The following is a 24,286-nucleotide window of genomic DNA, read 5'->3' as shown; positions in this document are numbered from 1 at the left end:
ACGACTGTCGCCTTAATTCATCTTATTGCGAGATTAAATCACAACTGCTTTAAACAGTTATACAAATGTTCGGGGGATACTAAATTTTGCAAATAAAGGGGTTTCACGAATGTTAGTGTTCAATGAAATGCAGTAATGGTGTATGCATAATTTGTGAAGTCACAAAATCAGGAAACCACGAGAAAGCATTTTGTTTTCAATCAATGAAAATTGATAACCAACAATATAAATTAATTCACAGTATCTTATATGTAAATATCATTTGGTTACATCTTATATGTGTAGTATTTTCATTATTGTATCTGTTTAGTTGCTCCAAGGGTTCCAACACTGACCGGTCCTTCAAGCCTTCTTTCTGGATCCTCTGGAAAATGGACTTGTTCTTCAGCGAATGGATACCCTGCTCCGACCATATTAATGAGAATCCAAGATAAGCAATATCCAAACGAGATAACAGTTGTACAGTCATATGATATCATTGACAGAAGTTATACAGTAGCTGGTACATTGAATTTGGTTCCGTCGACTGACAAAACTGGACAAGATCTTTGCTGTGGTGTTAGTTATCTATTTGATAACAATGATCCTCAATCTACTTGCTTGTAATTGACAATGAATGGTATGTTGGATAATATTTTGTTTTTTAAGATAAATTTGATAACATTCAGATTGAAATATTTGATCAACTGAAAATGTTCAGATTGGAAATTAATAACAAATATTTGACAACATAAAAAATATGTACAGTCGAACCTCGTTGTGTCGAACTCGGTTGTGTCGAAAACTCGGATGAGTCGAAGTAATTTCTAGGTCCCGGTAAAATTCCCGTTTGAAATGCATAATTAACTCTGATGAGTCGAACTCGGTTGATTCGAATACTCGGTTAAGTAGAGTAAATTTTATAGTCCCGTCGATATAAAATTAATGTAAACTGACCCCGATGTCTCGAAGTTCGGAAGTAAGAATTTTCGAAAAATGCAGACCTAATGATAAAAATTCAAATCGGATGTATTTCTTATGTAACCTTATCAATTTTCAAAAGAATTAAAACTGAGTAAACATACTTGTTTGTATAACAGTTAACATGACATGTTTATGGTGGCTGGTAATTATTACCTTTGTTGATTGTTCAAGCGGAACGTTAGTGTGTTGAACATATTTCACAAGAGATAAAAACGAAACGAATTTAAATGACACAAACCGATATTAAATGAATCGTTAGAATTAAAACTCATTAATTACAATAAATAAAAGGATTAAAACAATTATAATAATTTAATGTAAAGCAGACGACCTCATCAGAGACCGTTTAGACCTTATTTCGTTCCGCGAGTGATTTCAAAATTTATAGTGACTGACCTTTGTGAATATTTGTGTATACTGTTGATTTTATTTGTTCATGATTTGTATCTGTACTTGTGTGTTTAATAATTATGAAGGACCAAAAATGGAGATTGAATACACAATCATAAAGTGTCATATCGAAAAAAGGCACACTGTTCAAAGTATCTATTATATAAATTTACGGAAATCTCATACCGTATTTCATGCATTCCAAATTATGACGACACACTCGACCTCGGATGAGTCGAACCTCGGATGAGTCGAATACTTTAGTCCAGTCCCTTCGACTTCGACACAACGAGGTTCGACTGTATTTAGTTTTTCTATATCCCCGATAGTACCGGTTTTCAGATATTTAACTTATTGATACTCTTTAAAATATAAAATGCAAATCACAATACAAACACTTTTGTCGAGTGAACGGATCGGACGAGTTCAAAAGGCTCAATATTGTGTACAGCAGATAATATTTGTAAATATCACTGTGATGAAAATCTAATAATCGTGTAATCGGTTATTCTTAATTTTATAAAAAAAAAACAAAAGTTTTGTCTTTGTTGAACCTAAAAATTCCTGTCGAAATAAATATTATGACGTTCATCATTTATTCAGGTCACTTTTTAACGCCTTTTCAACGCTTTAGGTATCACAAAGCCGTGATATGCAATTATATGAAGAGCTGAGCAAAGGAAAACAAGCATACAAAAGATTTATACAGCATATGCCAAGCAAATGCCATGTCACTAAAATTGGTTTCATACGTTTGTATTCCACAAAAGCACAAAACTAGAACAGACTCTACAGAGACGTGCGAACATATAAACAACAGTAAAAAATTCAAACAAAATTTGTAATAACATAAGCAACACGACGGGTGCCACATGTGGAGCAGGATCTGCTTACCCTTCCGGAGCACCTGAGATCACCCCCAGTATTTGGTGGGGTTCGTGATGCTTAGTCTTTAGTTTTCTATGTTGTGTCATCTGTACTATTATTTGTCTGTTTGTCTTTTTATTTTTGGCCATGGCATTGTCAGTTTGTTTTCGATCTATGAGTTTGACTGTCCCTCTGGTATCTTTCGTCCCTCTTTTAATACAGAGCATGCGTCCTTCAAAGCGCTCTTCTGGATCCACCTTTATCAGGAACGTTTAAACCGACTATTCGTAAGTCACGGAATTACAAAAAACCCAAACATTGAAGAGTTATATGAGTAAAAAGAATCTAAAATTAATAGCAAACTGCATCTAAGATTTATTTTGTCTGAGGGAGATGAAACCTTAGTTTCTTAATAATTCATAAATTTATATACGGATAGTTTAAGAATATATATGTTCGTGATAAATCATGTCAGTTCCAAAGTACTCACTACTGAGCTGGCGATACCCTAGGGAACTGATAGTCAATCAGCAGCGGTATCGATCCTGTGTAGTAAAAAATTAAAGCAACACTTGATACATTTCATACATCCGAAACGCTTTTCTGGATTAACCTTCATAAACATCGAAATCGTACACACGACAAAAAACGTTCATATTATAGAATGCTCTCTAATATCATAAATTTCATTATTTTGAAATACCATATATCGGTAGATTTTCTTCATTTTGCATGCTCCTGTGACGTTTTGATGTAAAAAAATCTCCAAAACATTATATATAGTATACAGCATTTAGAAATATAACAGTAAATCAAAAAAAAAAAAAAAAAAAACAACTTTGAAAGATCAAATATTTATTTGCAGATGAAGACGAAGACAATATTATAATTTATGTCTGATTGGAATTGTTGCAGTGTTGGGTATTGTTGTATTACTTATTGTGACAATCTGGTACAGAAGAGGTATGTTTACTTAGTTCATATTAAAATTTACTTTATGCATTTCCAATCAATAAGATGGTTAACATTGTACCATATTAGGTAACTTTATTTTACCTATAATTATTCAAAGTACACAGAAACTTCATTTACCCACATCATGTCAGTGAATATGTTATGATTCAGCTTTTATCAAAGTCTTATTTCTAACGTTGTGTCCTATTCTCAAAATGTCTCAAAAGCAGGTATTGTTTTCTTTCCGACTGTCAATTGGTATTATTTTGTTACCTCATTTTATATGTTTTGATTGTTCTTAAAATAAAGATTGGACACCAATATAAGTCCGCAATTATGGTTCCGACATTTATTAAGGGAACGGTTTTACATTCTGAATTGAGACAAAAAATACTCTAATTCTAAAATCAGTTTGCTCATTTTGTTCATTTCTGTACTTCGAAAAGTATCAGTTTAATTTTCATCTTTTCATTTCTTGTTTTATTAGAATTTACAAGGAAAAAAAAGATAAAAACGCCTATCAATGTTTAGATCCTTAATTTTTGGTTAACATGGTTAAGACTAAATGTATGTTATCAACCAGTCGTATTGTTTATATTTGGTTTTTTGACATAATTATTACACTGCTTTATATTATCTAAGATCAAATTTGACATTTCTGAACAATATCGCCTAAATGTGATTAAACTTTTAAATGGCTTATTTATTTCACTATTCATGATATATTACATCATGAAATTTTTATCAAATTAAAAATCGGCAGTTTTCAGAGAGGTTCTGGTATTTTCTTGATTTTACTGTAAATGAACACATTTGAGGATACACACATATGTGGTTACATCGATTACATTTGTAATATCAATTTAAAGCTTCCTTAGTTGTCATAAATGTGTTGTACATTTTGTTATTGGAAATTTAAGATTAATTCAATTCGATCAAAACTGTTTCAATGCATAATGCTGGTGTTATTGGTTGGTTGAGTTTTGTTATCATTTTTGTAAATTCTCATTAAAAAAATTAGGAGACAGTTCGTTAAGTTTGTCATCCACACATAATATTTGTTTAGTTAAAAGTCAAGTCATGTTGGTCAAAGTAAAAGCTGAAATTGGAAACGTTAAAAGAGAGACGAAAGATACCATAGGGACATTCAAACTCACAAGTCGAAAATAAACTGACAACGCCACGGCTAAAAAAGAAAAAGGCAAACAACAGTACACAAATCACAACAGAGAAAACTAAGGACTGAGCAACACGAACTCCACCAAAACAGGGGGTGATATCAGGTGCTCCGGAAGATTAAGCAGATCCTGCTCCACCTAGATAATTTAACTGATAATTTCAAATGTGTGATCCAGTAACAATGGGTTTATTTAATGCAATCTAAAAAATATGAAACGGGATCTCAAGTTAAATAACAATAAAACCAATTACTAAGGTTTGTGTTTAATAAATGCGGCATGTATATGTGTAGGTCGAGAGAAAAGGAACGACAATGCAAGGTGAGTACAAATATTTGAATGCTAATCAGATTTATGCTTTTGTAATGTATTTTGCATTAAATAAAGTGTCAAGATGGAAACACCCAAACAATTTGTTAAAACCCAGGTAAATGTTGAGTGTAACGGTTGTCTAAAATAGAAGAATTTTAATTTTTTTCATATTTTTGTCTCGCCTTTACTTCTCGCGAGGCAGAATTCAGAAATAGATCAAATGAAAGTCAACACACAGAGACAACACTTAATTAGACGTGCTGTTTCGTGAGTTGGCCTTGGCGTCGGGAGTGACAATTTTCTCTGAATTTGTGCGAACCTTTGTGGTTATGATGGTTTTTTTTAAAGCATTAACGAGAAAATATTCTAGCTAGAACAATTTCAACAATAGTATTTCAATAAAGGTTAGAATAAATAAAGTCTTTACTTTGCAAATTCCACTATTTTTCCAGCCAACTGCTAACGCTCTGGCAAATTTGATCTCGTGAATGCATAAAAGGTGATCTACTTATGATTATCATTCGTTTCAAATTATGAAGATGGTCCAAACATGAAACCATAAAGCAACATAATATCACCACAAGTCTTGATTTATTAACAGGATTAACATAAACTGAATTTCTTTTTACAAAGAAAAAAAGCAATTATTTGTTGATATTTCTGAAACGGAAATGGCACATACACATTTGAAGTAGTTTTTCTATTTTTCATTACTCTATTATGCTCAAATCTTTCTACAGATAAAGAAAATGCATTGTCTTTCAATTTTACTTATGTGCTTTGTCTATATGCCATTTTGCTTTTCTTTGTTGACATATTTGTTTGTTTTTATAGTGATTAAGATTATAACACAATGTTGACTGCTGTACTCCTATTTTTGACATGTTTAACTATTATGTCTGTTTGTTTCGTCACACAATGTTGTCAATATAATGGAATTTTATGCGACTGTCATACAAGTGAGAGGTTCAGCTAGCTTTAAAACCAGGTTTAATCCACCATTTTCTACATGAGGAAATGTCTGTACCAAGTAAGGAATATGACAGTTGTTTTCCATTCGTTTGATGTGTCTGAGCTTTTGATTTTGCCTTTGATAAGGGACTTTCCGATTTATATTTTCCTTGAAGTTCGGTATTTTTGTTATTTTACTTTATGCTGAGTACGCAAAAAACAACAATATACTGTTTTCATGATATAAGAATAGTTTATATAAACTCTCAGTCAATACAAATGAAACTTGTGCAATGCCTTTCTTATATTTGTAAACAAAACCTGATCACACTATAGAATAAAAGTAATTTCGATATTTGTTCTAAGAAGTCTATTAGTAATCGTGACTCTCTAACTGAAAAGTCTGGAGTTGACCAGCGAATACATGAAACAAACTTATGCATACAAGTAAACGTATGTGGAATCATTTAGGTCCAAGAGATGAAACTGCTTTCAGTAGTGAAAAAGAATAACAAAAATACCGAACTCCAAGGCAATTTCGAAGAGGGGAAGTCCAGAAAAACTGACAAAATCAAACGCTATCAATCAGTTTTACTGATGGTTTTTATTTGATAACATAACCATTTAAATACTAATACATATACATATACAGGTGTATTTCTTTTAACTGTCATTTTAGCAACAAATACGTATCCCAACAGGCAGCTATTTCCAACAAGCAGGATAATGCAGGTAAAAATAATCAATATTCAAATATCATATACATATCAACTTCATATCATTATAAGACAACATCTCATTTATTCGCAATCTGTCTTCAAAAAGAGACAGGAGATACCAAGGGGACATTCAAAACTCATATTAAGTCGACGGAACGCTGACAACGCCATTACAAAAAAAACGAAAACTACGAAGAGACGAACAATTCCAAAATACACTACACAGCACACTAGAGATTGTGCAACACGACCTAACCAAAAACAGGAGTGAAATCCGGTGCTACTGTTCAAATACCCCTTTTGAGGTGGAAGTCCCTTTTTTATTTTTTTACTTTTTGTTCATGAAATACTTTCTCATTGTTTTTCGAATTCTTTTCATTTCATTTAAATTATATACTTGATAAATAAAAACGTAATTGACTAATAGAGTATCACAAGTACGTTAATTATAATCTATGTATACCCTTTATAAGAGATGGTTGATACAGTACAATGTTGCTAATTAAACCCTTTTATATTACAATTGAACATATTTTAGAAAAAATGTTTATATGTTTACAAAGACCTTATATTAATTGAATTTATTTCATATTAAGTGGGGTTGTTTTTTTTTTTCTCTTCTTTTTGAACATTTGTTAGAATTACGAAAAAAACTTCAATGGAAATTGGTATTATTTTTAAATAATTATTTAATTTATATTGCAAAACTTCTTTTTACAGTATTGCGATGACATGAAGCTCCTCCTCTCCGTCTAATTTCGAAATCCTAATCTATTTGCAATTATGGAGCTATTGACCACGTTGATCGTACACTTATATTCAAAATGCAACATACATTAATATTAATAAAAAGTACCCCTGTTTTCTGTTTGCAGAACTATTTTAGAAAACATAAGCCCTTGTAGGACGAGACTCTACAAACTAGGAATGATGTAAAATGCTGACATAGGTTAATAATAGCAGACATACTATAATTGATAGATTTATCATGAGTATTCTTGTAATTAAACTCATTAAAGATATCAGGCTTATTATTTGGTGTGTCAGACACATTTTTGGCTGCATCAGACTCATTAGTTGCACTTGAATCAAAACATTTAGAAGGCCAAATCCAACACGAAGTTGAAGAGCATTTATAACCGAAACTTTGATGTCTGCTGAATATGTATTAAGATTAAAATACTTGTAGTTAACATGAAATCACGAGATATCAGAATACATATTCAAAACAGTGTTTGCACAATTTTAATATTGAAATAATTTAACATGTTATTATTTGTTTCAGATTATACTAAACATCGAGATCGTGACAGGTACGTGTTTTTTACAAATGAAAGTATGACAGATTAGAATGAGTGTATTTTAAAAATGAGAAAATATACCAAGAGGACATACAAAAAAACTATACATCCAATAAAGCAGACAACATTGTGGATGAACAAGAGAAAGGACGAGACGAAATAAAAAAACTTACTAAACACTAAATATAAAATAAAACTTCAATACAAAATAAACCTTATCAAAACCGGGTAACTTAGGTAATCAGATGCTCCATAAGTGATCAGACAGTAGGTGATCTTTGCAATGCATCATGTCCTCTTCAGCGACATTCATAATTTCCTAATGTTCTTTTATATTTATTATGACATCGCGGTAAACTCACATTTAAGACTCGATATATAAGTAATGAATTTCATAATTGGTTTGTCAGTGTTCAAATATTGAATATTTGTCTCAGGACATGCAGAAAATAGCAATGAATGAATCGAATCATACTTTTCACGTTGTCATTAACACACCCATGATTAAACACTTGTTAATTGTGTGATCTAGTAAACTTGTGAGTAATCAGGCGTTATGAATTTGTAATATAATACAGGTTTGATAACGAAAGTTACTGTATAGTATGTACTTTTTTTTGTGGTGCATTTATTTTCACGAATTTCGCGGTAGGTATATGGTAAAAACATTTACCACGAATTTAAGTACACGCAAATTCAGCGGCAATACCAAATTCGTGAAAGTAAATACATTCCAAAAAAAGTACATATACAGTAATCTAAAACGTATTATCATTGGCAACGTATTTCAGTACTTTTTTCATAATTTAAACCGTAATTATGAAGAATGGAGATAGAATATATTATCAATTATTATATGATTGACAGAGATTATGACGGATTGGATACAAACAGACAGGAGATGCACGTATACAACACGGCACAGGACAATGTAGAGTATAGTCATTATATGACGATACCAGCAGACCATACTTTTTTGGACCCAGACAATACTTACTTGCAACCAGACAATAGTTACTTGGAACCAGGTCGGATTTACTTGGAACCCATAAGTGGAAACTCAATGACATCTACAACGTAGTACACATGACTATCAAGATGAAAAGTCTGGAGTTGTCTGAATCTTAGGATGATAATTGTTGCTAATGGAATCAATTTGATCAACAGAAATAAACCTTTAGAATCGCCACAGAAACATAATTCAATTATTTCTATCATTAACTGAATATTCTTTTTTTTAGATTAATTTATTGAATAATTATCCTTCGAACTAACATGTGTTTTCTGACATTTTACTTTAGACAGTGGTAATTTGCTTTTTAATTAATTAATTATCATTATAAACGAAATTGGGATCCTTATATGTATTGTTTAGTTGCTGCAACGTTGAATAACAAAATATCCAACACATGAAAAATAAACTTATAACATTTTCAATGCATACATAGCACAAATCTTCTTAACTTAAATAATACTTCGATTTTAATTTTTTTTTTTTTTTTTTTTTTTGTTGGTGAAGAAGTCAACACTTATAAAAGTCAATTACATTCAACCTATTAATGAATTATTGATATTATCACACAAAGCTATGGTTTTATGCAGGAAATTGCTACCTCTTTTATGCAAGAGATTGCTACTCCTTTTTCCAGGAGTGAGGAGATATCAAGGTAGCAAACAAAAATCATAAGTCAAATAAATATAATTGATCTGAACAGTTCTTCAAAAACTGAACAATCAATTATTAAGTCACTTAACATATTACAGCCCATTTGCAGACTTATTCGCTGCGGTTAACTCAGTTCTGTTCAGATCAGTCGCTTGCAGTCAACATCAGTTCAATCTTTGTTCAGATTGTTTAGTAGTTGTTATTTACCTATACAGAGCAACACCATACATAATTGTCAAAACAGCTACTGAACAGTACTGTATTGACTGCAAGCTAATTTTCTCAGAGTAGTGCCACAGTCAATTAATCTACAAATTAATTGAAACATAATTAGTTAATTATTCAATCTGTTCAGATCCTGTCAAGATCAACATGACCGTTACACACTAAAATTCGTTTCGTTAAAGGGGTTGGCATACAAAACGCGTTAGTCGATGAAAAACTGAAAGACCACGGCAAAAAACTGAAAGACCACGGCAAAAAACTGAAAGACCACGGCAAAAAACGAAAGACGACGAAAAGACAAACAAGTCTACAAAACACAACATAGAAAACAACAAGAACACCACTAAAATCTGGGGACTATAGCAGGTGCTATGGACTGGGTAAGTATTTCATTTTTCACGTGTAACACGTGTCATTCATTGCAAGAAAAAAACGTTGAAAAGACGTTTTCGATTATGTCTCAGTTCAGTAATAAATAACGAAATTGCGACTACAACAGGTGGTGAATATTCACGGTCATCAGTAATATAGATATTCTATAACAATAAAACAAATCATGAGGTAGGCCTGAAAACTGTGTGTGTGTGTATTCATTATCTTCGTAGTCATGTTTTACTTTAATAAACTATGGTCTAAAACATGTTCGGAAGAAACAGTTATAGGAGTCGAATATTGAACTTGTAATCATTGTCTTATGTCTTAATAACAACTGACAACGCCATGTTAACAGGAAAGGTCTCTATTCGAACAAAGGGCTTAGATTATCTATTTGATCAGCATCATTTACAACCAATATTTCAAAGCTCACAAAAAGACGCTAAAAATACCAAAGAGGGAATCAAAACTCATAACAGACATACACACCTACAAAATCATGGCTAAAAACTATAAACAACGAAAAGACAAACAAAAAATTACATTAAATTAAAGCTGAGTATTCCGAACTGTAACCCGTGCTCCCAAAGGGTTATCATATCCTACTATACATATGTGGCACCCCTCAAATTGATTATTGTAGGTACACATTTGGTGTTAAATCCCATTTGGTGATGTCTCAAGCCTTCATCTTAATGACTCATCTCACTTATTTAACATACGTTTACTTATATGAATAAAATTAGATGTGAGTTTAAGTCAATGACATCGAAAAGTTACTGAAACCAGTAGGTACTTTGTGTCTGCAATGTAAATTGGTTTTGTGCTTTGTATCAATCTGGTGAGTCAAATGATTTTTATAGTTTGTTATATTGAGCTGTTACAGTTCTGTTCCAGGTGAGGAGAAGGATGCGCACTCCTCCTCCCTCCCCCCCCCCCCCAACAAGTTTAACCCCGCCACATGATATATGTGCCTGTCACAAGTCAGTAGTAAGTAATTCAGTGGTTGTTATTTGTTGCTGTTTATCATATTCGTTATTTGTTTGTTTGTTGTTGTTTTTTTTTTTACATAAAGCAGGCCAGTCTTTTTTTCCGTTTTAATTGTTTAACATTTTGTCATGTTTATATCTTGTTATGCTGTTTATGTTTTCTTCTTTGTAAAAGGCCTATTAAAATTTCAATCATTTACGTCAAGTGGTGTCTGCTGGATAGTTGTCTCATTTGCAAGCATACGCCATCTCCTTATTTCTATTAAAAAAATAGGGAAACTAAAATGCCAAACGCTGAAATATCTTGTTGAAAGAAAGCTTGGTTCTGAAATAATTATACTGGTAGTATCAGTTCTATACCAGCAACTACAAAAATACCTGAAGGACACAAAATATTTAGTTAAAAACAACAACTGACGAGGTTTCCGATATATATAATCACCCGAACATGTAGGATTGGTAGAGAATAAACTTGTTTTTTATCAATAAACCCAACAGGTAATCCAATCTTCTCATCAATGCAATTTACTGTGTAGTGTATTCCCGTTTAGAGATACAAGTAATTATATAAATTGGTTAATTGAAACCACACTGCATAACACTTATTTCTAACAAACTAATGAGTGAATTGCTATTAATTTTAACAGAGCCAACGAAGTATCACAATCGATGAAAAACTGATAAAAAAAATTGATTTAAAGAAATGAAAAGAAATGTAAACCTGTATTTTTTAAATTTTGGTACAAAATATTACCTTGAGAAATTCTTGAATCTCGGAACAGATATCGCTACCTCCAAATGTTAAGTGTAACAAGTCAATGTGCATATTGTAACGATAGATATACCTCGAAAACCAATGACGAGGTTGAAAACGATTTTTTTTTCAAATTGAATGTTTATATTTAGTACATAATTTTTTTAATCTAAAACTGTTTAAAGTAAACTGCATTCCTGCACCGAAATTTGTCGATTTGATTTAAAATCTAGACTTATTGTGTTCTGCTGTTAACAATCCAAGATGAAGATATACTCCAATTCTCTCTTTATGGCCATGCTAAGCCCTTCAAATGAATAAATCATATGTTTTGTCGCTAAAAGTCATTGCAAAATATCTTCATATCATAAATTGTTAAATATCATTAGACTGTTTAAGTCACGATCCCCCAACCACATATTAAATATTCTTAATTGTCATGGAGGACCCGTCCAGTGCACAGTACATTATGGACTTTCCATTCAAAGAATGAATTATAAAGACAAACGAGAGACGTGTTCATTAAAACCATGTCTACTAGTTTTTGCTGTAATGTTTTATCTTCTCGTAAAACACTACAATACACATCAAACTCAAGTGTGTTTGTTTTGTTAATTGATGGGTAAAAATTTTCAGATGACCTGAAATTTAAAAAGTTTTTTGATTTTGTTTTTGTTTTATGAATTGTTAAGGTTTGTATCACACAAATTCTCAATTCATATATCTCCAAGTATGTCGTTTTACCCATTTTTGTAAATTATTGCCTTTGAAGGAAACCGGTCCCATTAGTGGATATTGCGCATTCAGCCCGATGGTTTTACATTTTTTAGAATACTCTAGCGTGTTTTGCGTGTGAAATACAATTACACCGTGCAAGCATAACTTTGCGTCACATGCTTTGTTATTTTACACATCTGGAAACAGAGGTACAATAAATTGATGACACCATGATTAATTTCGCGCACGTGTCCTCATTGACCTATTCATGCATCTTATACATGTATCCTAGGATTAATTTTCAGAATAGTTAGAAACTAAGATAAAAACTTCCTCATAGAAGGTTGACTTTGGATTGATTTGGCTTTTCTGTTGAAGTCATTGTTTTGTCATCTAGCTCATCACATGTTCAATGTCTTATACATCCTTGTCGTTTCAAGGTTTTAAAGTCTGGGCGTTCCTTATTCAGTTAAATCCTGAATAGCTTTTTGAAAGCACTACATTTGCAACCATTTCCATTTTATTGTTTATTATCTGTACATTATTTAATCTTATTTTAGTGGGTAAAAAAACAAGATATATATATATATATGTTTAATTCAGATATAAGGCAGTTTATAATTTAATGGTCAAAGAATGTATGATATTTCCCAACAGTTCAACTAAATCTGCTACCTCGATTTCATTGTCCTTAAGAGTCGACAGTAAATTTGACAATAATTCTTGTATTTGTACAGGAAATAGTACTGGTCTCAACAAATGTTTTAAAAAAGTTGTATATATATGGTATATATTTCTTTTCGCGTTATATCCTTCACATTTTCCAATCTTGCAACCTTTTTCATAATCACAAAACGTGTTCGATAATTCATTTATGTTCAGACGTGTACATGCAAGTTTATATGGACATGCATTCGAAGTAATATTCTGTGAATAATGACATTGCTTTTCAATGTTGTGCATATAATCTAGATCAATTAGTTTAATCTTGTTTTTTACTAACAGAAAATGCGTTCTCTTGAAATCACCTATTTTCAAAGATCCTAATGGAGATTTGTGTAAATATAATAAAAGTTTAGCAAGATCAAAAGCATGAAAAAGTCGGTCATTCGTTGTTAACTGTAAACTTTCAATATCAAACTCCTCACCATACTCGTACACAGCTCTAATATCATTAAGTGGGAAATCTTTGTATCCTTCTCTGTTTATATATCGGACACAAAATCCTAACATCTGAATAAGACCCGGATGTTCTAATTGATCTCTTAGTAATATTTCTTTCATGAAAAGAGCCTCTCTGTATTCCTCACTGATTACCTTTGGCTTAATTTCAGAAATCCTCTTCGTAGCAACCATTTCTCCTTTAAACATCCCAATATCAACAGTTTTTGACCTTCCTCCTCCAACGTTGGACTTCAATATATGTACTTCATTTATATTGGTACAGTTAAAGATGTATGGATTTTTCAAAAGCATGTTTTTCTTTCCAATATTTTGGAACTGTAAAAACTGAGAAAAAGTTTCCATATCTGTCTCAAATATCAATTCTACCTTCGATTCTTTATATCGCCTCGACGTTGATTTGACAGTACCTTGGAAGTTAGCATCGTATTGTTTCGTTCCAAGGAAAATATTCAGGCAAATCAATAGTTGTGCAAATGTTACGATGAAGACTAACAATTTTATTTTTGGCATAGTCTGAATTAGCATTTGAGTTTCAAAAATCGTGGATGGTTGAACTGGTGGTTGAAGATATCTTTTTACGAATTACCAGGTAAAACCTTTCTGTCAAACAATTCTTTGGTTTTTTTCTTCTGCAATGAAACAGTTACAAGAAGGTGTTTCTGTATGTTATTCTCATATTCACAAAAATTGAAGTTTATGTACATATCGATGATATATATGAACAAACAAATATTAGTGTCACAGTGTTGATTAAATTTCTATAGATTTACCTGTTGTTTACCATAAACATGTATCGGTGACAAGACATGATTTGAAATGGTAGCCTGTTTTCGTACGATATAAATGTTTTAAACAAAACAACCGTGGCATACCATTATTGTTTAAATAACCAAATAAAGACGCACAGATTTGTGTAAAATGTATACCTACTGTGTGATAGAAGTGTATTATGCGATGAAGTAAACATAATCCCGATCTCATTGCGCTTGTCACGTTTTTCTGGAATAGCCTGTATCAGTAAGACTCGAAACAAACGATGTTTGTGTAATTGCATTATCAGCATACTGAATTTACCATTAAATGTATCAATTAATCGTACTAGTACAGAAGCACCTGTTATTTATTTAGCTGATCTTGTCCATGGAGATTTCGATTGACACCGACTGGAAGTAGTTATATAATGATACGAAATCGATTACAGTACATAGAACATGTAGATAATGTAATCCCGGTATAGCCTCATTTTGCAATCTTAATCTATTATATGCTTCAATGCTCTACCTTCAGGAAAATAATCAGAGAAAATTTTCTTATGTGAATTTCAAGTGAATTCAGATTTATCTGAATCTCGTGTAAAATTTACATTATTTTTATCTCAAACAAGCTTACGTGTGAAACTAACGTGAACTGATTTCATATAAGTTTCAATTGAATCCAATGTGATACTCACGTGATTTTTACGTGATAATCACATACATTTTGTTCACGTGAAATCGTATGATATTTTATTCAAATAATCTATAAACTGATTGCATAATTCTTGCACGTGTTTTTCAGTATTATTTCTAAGACCTTCAGCAACAGGATGATATCATACAATCAATTTCGAATTATCCCAGAAAAATTATATAAATAGACGAAATGATTTTCATGACCTATACTTCGTGGCTAATTATCCCTAACACTTACGAGGATCTTGATGGGGGATCTTCGTTTCTGTATTATTTGAATTTTTTACCCATTTTTCTGTGTTCTTTATATTTCAACCCTAACCTCCCATTATGGATATCTCCATTATTGTCTTCTTTTTTTATTAATTTACCAATTATTCTGTATGTTTTACCCAATATTCACTATTTTATTAATCCCATCGATACCCTCACTTAAGTGGCCTTTATTTTTGTTCACAATTTACATTTGAAAGAAGAGGAGAAGAGAATAACTAGAATCAAATGTACAGTCTCATTGACCTTTGATTTACATGACTGTAAAAAGATGTTTTGTAACATCAATTACATACAAATTGAAAAAAAAATGTAAAAAGTAAATAAAACATTAGAATAGATATGCTGGCGTCATCACAAGATCATTAACGATCGAAAAGCAGCTACACCATATGGCAAGCTATTGTTCGAACCAGGCCTTAACAATTTATGAAAGAATTCAACCGTCAAAGAAAAAAGACATAAAATAGTTCATGTAGAAGTTTAATGAGAATTTATGAATGTCTTAAATTTGTCTGACGTCCGTTTCTTTCCTTCCGGTGAATGAAGGTTTGATTCGCTGCAAGTCTTTACACTTAAGACTGAATAAAAAAAAGTCATGTATTGTCTTTTTACCATTATCACAGTAAGTTTTTTTTCAAGTTATACAATAAAGTTGTTTAATAAATTGTTTGAGGTTAAAGTAGAACATACCTATACTACTAAAGGAAGTGACTATTTCATTGAGCCGCAACTCCTCTGAAACCATACAAAGTCGGAAATATTTGTGATATGACGTATAAATGTAGTGTTTTGTACTTCCTAAATTTGACTTTGAAACAATCTTTTTTCCACAGAAAACGCCAATTTTTGAGAAAATATCCAAATTCGGAGACTGTTATTGATCCGTGTCTTATACGCTTTCGCGCATGCTTAGTCGACGAACTGCCCGACAACTCGGCCCACGGCCAACTCGCACCACTCAAACACTCTCACTAATTAATACAACTTGCATGACTTTATCAAACTCTCACCACTCAAAAAAAAAAGAAATATAACAAACTCGAAGAAATGTATTTAATCATTAGATTGTTTTCTTCTACTCTTAGTAAATTCCTCCTTTCTCGGAGCATCCGTGCCGTGTCACTAAGAGACAGAATTCGCACCACTCGAAAAAAAAATACAAACTCGCACCATAGAAATGTTTTAGATTGTCTTCTTCTTCTCTGAGTTATTTCCTCCGTTCTTGGAGCACCCGTATCACACAGAGACAGAACTTGACTCGCACCTTTCGAAAAAAAAAAGAGAAATACTACAGACTAGCACCACTGGGAAATGTTTTAATCGTCAGTGTTCTAGGTTGTCCTCTTCTCTGAGTTATTTCCTCCGTTCTAAGGGCACCTGAGTAGCAACGAGACAGAAGCTACTAATTGGACATTCAAACTCCTATGGAAGAAGAACTGAGAAACTAATAAAAACTATCAACATAATGCATCAGTGCATAAAAACAGTTTGAGAAACACAAAACACAAAACCAAGCTGTGTATCACCATAAACATTTCGAGTAGTCCTCGAAACGCGCTCGCGCGGGTTTTTTCTAGTATAACACTATGTAAAAGAATACATAGTTTGTGTCACTTCTGTATGCAATAAGGAGTTTAAATAGCTTCGTCGAGATAAAAAGTCACTTCCGATGTCAAATATTAAATTACCTTACTCAACAATGATTTCAAAAATGATGGTTTATATGTCCTTGTAATGAAACAAGGGAGATAATTTTTTAATTCTCATTTACAAAAAAAAAAAAAAACATTCCAGCTTCACATGTGCCAGTATGAATTCATTGCAATGGTCATAATACAGACCGTCAAATTATCCGCTGATCTGAAATCTGTTGTAGGATCAAATGTCATGAATCTAAAAGCAAAAGACCCCCGGTTTATACCTCGTATGATTTATGAGTTAAATCATCGTATAGCTTATTTTAAACATTCCAGGGAGGTAAACGCCTATAAGTATCACTTAGACCTGAATGTATTTTAGTTACGACAGGTTGCAACTGACAATTTGGAAGATTAAAACTCTTGACCGTTTATTAGTAAAAGCGATGTCAAAATTAAGAACAGGACCTTGACCTAATCTTCTCTTATATAAACCTCTGTCTCCAAATTAATAGACCCTAGGTCTCTATATCTAACGATTTATGAGTTATAAGAACACGTCACATATGTTGAATACAATTCACTTAGGGACATAACTCTCTCATTGAGTTTCCGGTACGCTTCGGTATACATGGTTTATCATTCTGAATATGCTGTAGATATAACGACCAATTAGGAAAAATTAAAATGTCTGTTTTTTTCACGGTTGCGAAGGTGTAGCGATAAGTGAAAACGTGTTCGGTTACACAACTCTTACAAAAGTCGTCAGTTAAATCGCAATAACTGTTTGATAAAGCTTGCCAATGTTTTTTTTATGTTGTGTTCTGTGTATTTCGTATACACTTTAAATATTAAATATTCCAACCATCAAACAATTTTCAAATTTGACGTGATAGAAATCGACATGGCACGAAATATTACTTTGTTGCTAAATTTGGCAAATTAAGACAACAGGAAGTGTTCTAGTTGCAGTATGACATATATAAAATATCTAATGAAACGGTATCTTATAACTTAATACTATTAAACATATTAGTCAATTTAATACACTTCCCTCTTGGTTATGTCCTTTATCATACACAGAAGAAATTGAAAGTGTGTAGTATATATCCTTTTCGAAACAGTTTTATGGCACATGAAATGTATGACGTAAATATCTAAAAATAAACAACTATGATAAGATTCAATCGTCATGTTTGAAATGTACCTGTAAAGGAAATTTTGTTTACTTAATCTTGGTAACTAAGTTTAATATGTAAGATTTATTGATTCAGAGATAACGTATTGTAACTTGACTTCAATATTTAGATAAAAGACAAGGAAGCTTGTTTCTACACTTTCATAATTGGTCAGAATATCTATTTTAAATTGAAATTCAATTTTCCGTTTTGTTTTAAATCTAATATAAATTGTATCACTACTGTATACGTTTGAACATCAGTGGATGAATCATTCGTGCTACAGAGATTGATTCAAAATAACTTCAGTTTTATAAAGCTGAACAACAACAGTCAACAATGTCCATCTTCAGACATAACTGCACTGGTACGAAATGGACAATATAAAAATGAAATCTTTAATTTCACCAACAAAAGCTTTCCTTTTTCAGACGGTGATATACATGTAGCCGAATGCTATAGAGTGTTCATTTAACAATTATAACGGTTTTCTATAATATGTTCTAATGGCACTAAGTTTACAAACGTAACCTGTTAAAACAAAAGTGAGTTTTACAGGGTAAGAGATATAGTTAGGATCTGCTTTGATCTTTCTTAACAGTTTTAGTAAGTTTACCCTAAAGCACCTCTAGGGAAGCACTGTCAGAATCAATTCTAAGCTCGAAATTGTATGGTCATATAACTTTTCAACTGTTCTTATACATCCTTGACTTTCAAATATTAGCCTTTGATTGTTCCTGATAAAGGAAAATCTGGAAAAGCGCTTCGGATGCATGCAATTAATAAAGTGTTGGTTTCATTATTTTGGAACTGCCTTAATTAGTTTTGGAGTTGAATTATCTAAAACTGATCTAAAGTAGATGTGGGCAGAAGTATTTTGCTGATGTTCAAAACTCGTAATTATATTAAGAATATCTCAATTGAGGGAACGATCAAAAACTGATGGGATCGCATGAACTCCAAAAAGATCGAAACCAGACGCGTTGAAACCTGTTCCAGAGATAGAACTGTCAGGATCATTTCTCGGGTAGAACTGTAAGAATTTATTTTATGTTAAAACTGCAAGAATTTGTTATAGGGTAGAGCAGTTCTTTATACATGTTATAACGTAAATAATAACTGTTCTCTGATAGTGATTTAGAACAGGCCCAGTAAGAAGGAATATCCCGCTACTTATAAAAAAGATTAAATAGTAAAAATAATTACAGTCTTGGTAAAATATTTCGTCGTTTGTATGGGTATTCATTTTTGATTAGTAATATATATGATCACTATTACAAGTAATATATTATCTTGGAAATACTATTATACATATCGAGGGTCGAGTAATACGGGTTAATATTTTCGATGTATTTTGCGGATATAGTTTTTATATCCAAATTTAACAGACATTAAACAGTGTTATATAAAGAAACATATTTGGCTTAGTATCATTATGCAGATTTTGACACGGGTTGATATTGTCAACAGGTCATAAAGCTAAGGAAACATTAAGATTTGAAATAATAGTTAAAAAATATACTATAGTAAATAAATATGCATTATAAGTCATACTGATATCCAAGAATATTGCGTGGTTAATGATATATGTATAATAGAAATAAATAAAACAAATAAATAAATGAAAACATGATAGTCATGATAATTAAGAAAACAATTTAAAAAATTTAAAAAATATTAAGATAATTAAGAAGTAAACGAACAAATAAATAAAATAAGATCACTTTTGAATAGAATAGATTTAATATGACAGTTGTTTTCCATTCGTTTGATGTGTTTGAGTATTTGATATAGCTATTTGATTTTGCAATTTGATCAGGGGCTTTCCGTTTTGAATTTTATTTGGAATTCGGTATTTTTGTTATTTTACCTTTTAACTAGGTCATATCTACGACATTGCGGGTCCGTGACTGAATAAAAGTACCTACGCCTTATTTTTTAGGCTGGATTTTTAGTATTTGAAGTCGTGATGATTATAAGATGCACAGTTTTCTCTGCTTTTAAGACGTTTCTGTTTGAACCCGTTTGGTTTTCTTAACAAGAAACTACATGTGACATATACTGTTGTTATCGGTATCGGATTCGACCCGGAACTTGTTAATTATTAGTAATATTACTCATGCGATCATTTAGTTTCACATTCAGATATATTGATGATGTACTTTTCTGATTGGGTTCCATTAATATATCCTCCTGAACTAGAAATTAACGAAACAACAAACAAGGCTTCTTCCGCCTCATTTCTAAACTTATACCTCGAATTTGACATACATGGTAATCTCAATACCAGAATCTATGACAAGCGAGGCGATTTTAATTTTGAAATTAAAAAATTTTCCCCACCTAAACAACAATTTACCAACTTCACCTGCATATGGGATATACATTTCCCCAACTCATTCGGTATTTAAGAGCTTGTAGCTGCTACTCAGACTTTATAAAACGTCACCAGTGTCTGAGAAGAAAGTTGTTGAGCCAAGGTTAAGTCAAAGAACATCCTGTCCTGTTTCTAAAAAAGTTCATTGGAAGATACCAAGACCTTGTTGAAAAATATTCCGTATCAACTTCACAAATAATACATGATGGTCTTGAAGTATAGAGTCTAGGTACTGACGTTGTTTATCATCTTAATTACGTGTTAAAGTTCACCTTTGTTGACTTGCATATTTTTAAACTTTACTGTTTATCCATTTTTGATTATATACTGATGACGTTGATCGGTACTTATAAATCCCGCCATTGTGCTATGGTAAATTTTGAGGTTTAGCTAGCTATGGAACCAGGTTTAATCCATCATTTTCTACATAAGGAAATGTCTGTACCAAGTCAGGAATATGACAGTTGTTTTCCATTCGTTAGATGTGTTTGATCATTTGATTTTGCCATTTTATAAAAGACTTTCCGTTTTGAATTTCCCTTGGAGTTCGGTATTTTTGTTATTTTACTTTTTATGTGGAAAACAAAAAGGGCCTGGAATGGTAAATTTTTTAAACAAAACCATTGCCCTATATTAGTTATATATAAAGTTGAATTCTTTGATTCGTCGTTTTTTACATCATGCCAGCTAACAAATTTGACTTCGTTACTTTAGTAGTATAGAGAAATAAATAAAAACCTGAATATAAACAGCTGTCGGAAACTATTCTAGAACTGTCACGCTCTGTTCAAGGGTAGAACGTTCTTAACCTGTTCTAGAGTGGAACTGGACAGAGCTATTCTATGTTAGCTCTGTCAGAATTTATTCGAGATAAGAACTGTCTAAATTTGTTCTGGGGGTAGAACCACATCTGTCCGGAACTGTTCTAAACTTGTAAGAAGAACTGTTCTAAAGTTGTTTGGAGAACTGTTCTAAAGACTGTTTTATAACTTACAGTTCTTCCCAGATAACTCTCTTGTAAAGAGAGTTAAGAATTGATCCTTACTTAACTTCAGAACTTGGAATAGATTGAAAACTTTTTAAAGTGGGTATCACATTATTCCCGAGCTCTGTATATATAATGTTTCTCGTAAAAAGTAAAGAATATTTAACGGTAAAGCATACCCTACCTTTTATTGTCGTTGATAGAACTAAAACGATATCAGTTATATGTTCAAATAAAGGCAACAGTAGTATACCGCTGTTCGAAACTCATAAATCGATAGGGATCAAAACAAATCCGGGTTACAAACTAAAACTGAGGGAAACGCATCAAATATAAGAGGAAAACAACGACACAACAAAAACACAACATTAAAATGTAACACACACAGAAACGAACTATAATATAACAATGGCCATTTTCCTGACTTGGTACAGGACAATTTAAGAAAAACATGGTGGGTTGAACCTGGTTTTGTGGCATGCCAAACCTCCCGCTTTTATGGCAACGTCAAACACAACACCAAAACGACAACATCACATGAAAGGACCACAATACAAATAAATAGGAGAACATATAAGACAAAGAAACACACGAATAATAGCTAACAAAAGGTACTAGGCTTAAAATTCATTACACCAGACGTGCATCTCGTCCACACAAGACCAACCAGTGACGCTCAGATGAAAAAAGTTTGAAAGCCAAAACAAGTACAAAGCTGAAGAGCACCGAAGACCAAAACTTCCAAAACGTTGCGCCCAACACTGCCATGGTTTTCTGCCTGGGACAAGAACATCCTTATTATTTAGAATAATTTATAATTTTGCAAACAGTAAATATTATAAAATGACTATATAATAGATATACATGATAAAACCGAAGTAGGGACTAACTACAGAATAAAAACGGATACATTACATAAAAAACTTAATCCAACACATGAAAATACACAGCCGAGTTAGCCAAAGCCTCAACGCACAAAGTGACGTCACATTTGAAATTCTAAAAAAAAACACAAAGTGACGTCACATTTGAATTTGTAATAATATTTCCCAAAAATAAGATGGGATTAGGATTGATTCAAGATTAGATTTGTAATACTGACATTACATTTATTAATAACAATGAAAATTACAATACTTATTAATATCAAATTGTGGTAGTAATTAGATAATTAATTGTATTATCTAGCTATGTCGGTGTTTCTTCTAAATCAAACTGTAAATCAAATATATCGTATAAATTTTGTTGAACCAAACTAAAATCTAATAAATGAAGGGGGTGATTAATTATCTTTACCATAACACACGAATCTAACATAAAAGACGTTAAGACATTTGACAAAATCCGACGAGAATAACAAATATAACATCAAAATTAAATACATGAATTTGGGATAGAAAAGTATCGTGACACGTCTTATAGCAATGCGGTTTTACACTCAGCAAAACAGTCACAATCGGGAATAAGTCACGTTCGGTAATCAAAAGATCAGACGACGTAATGACAAACCACAATCTAACACGTGGTAAAAATGTCCTTAGTTAGTTTGGACAAAGACACATCGTATGGACTAACCAATTTGTGATGGTGTCCGTAAAATTTACGGAGTGTCATTTTTAATCTGTCCTCCTCATAACTTTGTCGGAGCAGTTTCTGCGTAAGGAGCACACTCATGTATATGAAGTCCGTATAGTGTGAACAAGCACGAGAATAACGTATCAATTGAGATATGTAAACACCATACGAAGGGGCAGAGGGTATGTTACTGCTGAGAAATGGGAAAATGATAATTGGGAAGTTGAAATCGTCCCGTTTATCATAGATTTTCGTGTGAAGTCGTCCATCTGTGTCAATATTGAGGAAAAGATCAAGGTATGAAGCAGTCCTTCTAGTATCAGTAGTATCCTTAATTTCAAGTTCACTGGGATATATGAGATGTAAGTATTGGCTGAAATATGGGTTATTCAATGATAGAACATCATCAATATATCGGAAAGTAAAATTAAAGAATTTTGCAAGGTGCTTTTTCTTTTTGTCTTTTAGAAGGTTCTGAATGAATTCTGCTTCATACGAGTTTATATTTTCTAAGCATAACCTGTTGTCTCCTTATTGCAACACATTCATACATAAACAAGAATGCACACGCTGAAATGTCTCGCCTGCTTTACTGATCAGTGAATTTATGTTGAAAGTCCTAAATATAAAGTTACTACAAGTATCACATAAACTTAACATGATCAAAGAAAGTGACGTCAAGGTCATATAAACCAAGACAGAAATACATGTACAACTTACAATCATTCCATACACCAAATATAGTGGACCTATTCCTTATAGTGTACATGAAACAGATCAAACCATGAAAACCTTATATCGACCAATGAACCATGAAAATGAGGTCAAGGTCAGATGAACCCTGCCAGATAGACTTGTACACTTGGCAATCATTCCATGCTTTAATATAGTTTACCTAGTGCAAAAAGTATCTAAAAGACAACCTTAACCAGGAAAACTTGATATTAATCAATGAACCATAAAATGAGGTCAAGGTCAGATGATAAAAACCAAACAGACATATACACCTTACAATCATTCCAGACCAAAACACAAAAAGGTTAGCATTTAGCTATGAACCGTAAAAAGTGAGGTGAAGGTCATATAAAAGAAGGGGCGAAAAATACCAGAGGGACAGTCAAACTCATAGATCGAAAACTGACAACGCCATGGCCAAAAATAAAAAGACAAACAGACAAATAATAGTACAGATGACACAACATAGAAAACTAAAGACTAAGCAACACGAACCCCACCAAAAACTGGGGGTGATCTCAGGTGC

The 24,286-nt window shown here is 32.2% G+C and overlaps 1 protein-coding gene and 1 long non-coding RNA gene across 2 annotated transcripts in view; both read left to right on the top strand.

Annotated features, from left to right (window-relative positions):
- Nucleotides 1-24,286, top strand: part of LOC127701992 (hemicentin-1-like) — a 187,047-nt gene that overhangs the window by 102,780 nt on the left and 59,981 nt on the right. The gene's annotated exons all lie outside the window — the stretch shown is intronic.
- On the top strand, nucleotides 6,265-8,909 carry LOC127702308 (uncharacterized). The gene is made up of 3 exons (XR_007982366.1): nucleotides 6,265-6,347; nucleotides 7,620-7,647; nucleotides 8,503-8,909. It is a non-coding gene; the product is annotated as an uncharacterized LOC127702308 (long non-coding RNA).

This window comes from Mytilus californianus, unplaced genomic scaffold (assembly GCF_021869535.1).
Source record: "Mytilus californianus isolate M0D057914Y unplaced genomic scaffold, xbMytCali1.0.p SCAF_5, whole genome shotgun sequence".
In the NCBI taxonomy this organism is placed as follows: domain Eukaryota; kingdom Metazoa; phylum Mollusca; class Bivalvia; order Mytilida; family Mytilidae; genus Mytilus; species Mytilus californianus.
Note: the sequence above shows the minus strand (reverse complement) of the source record. Positions and strands in the feature narration are given on the sequence as shown.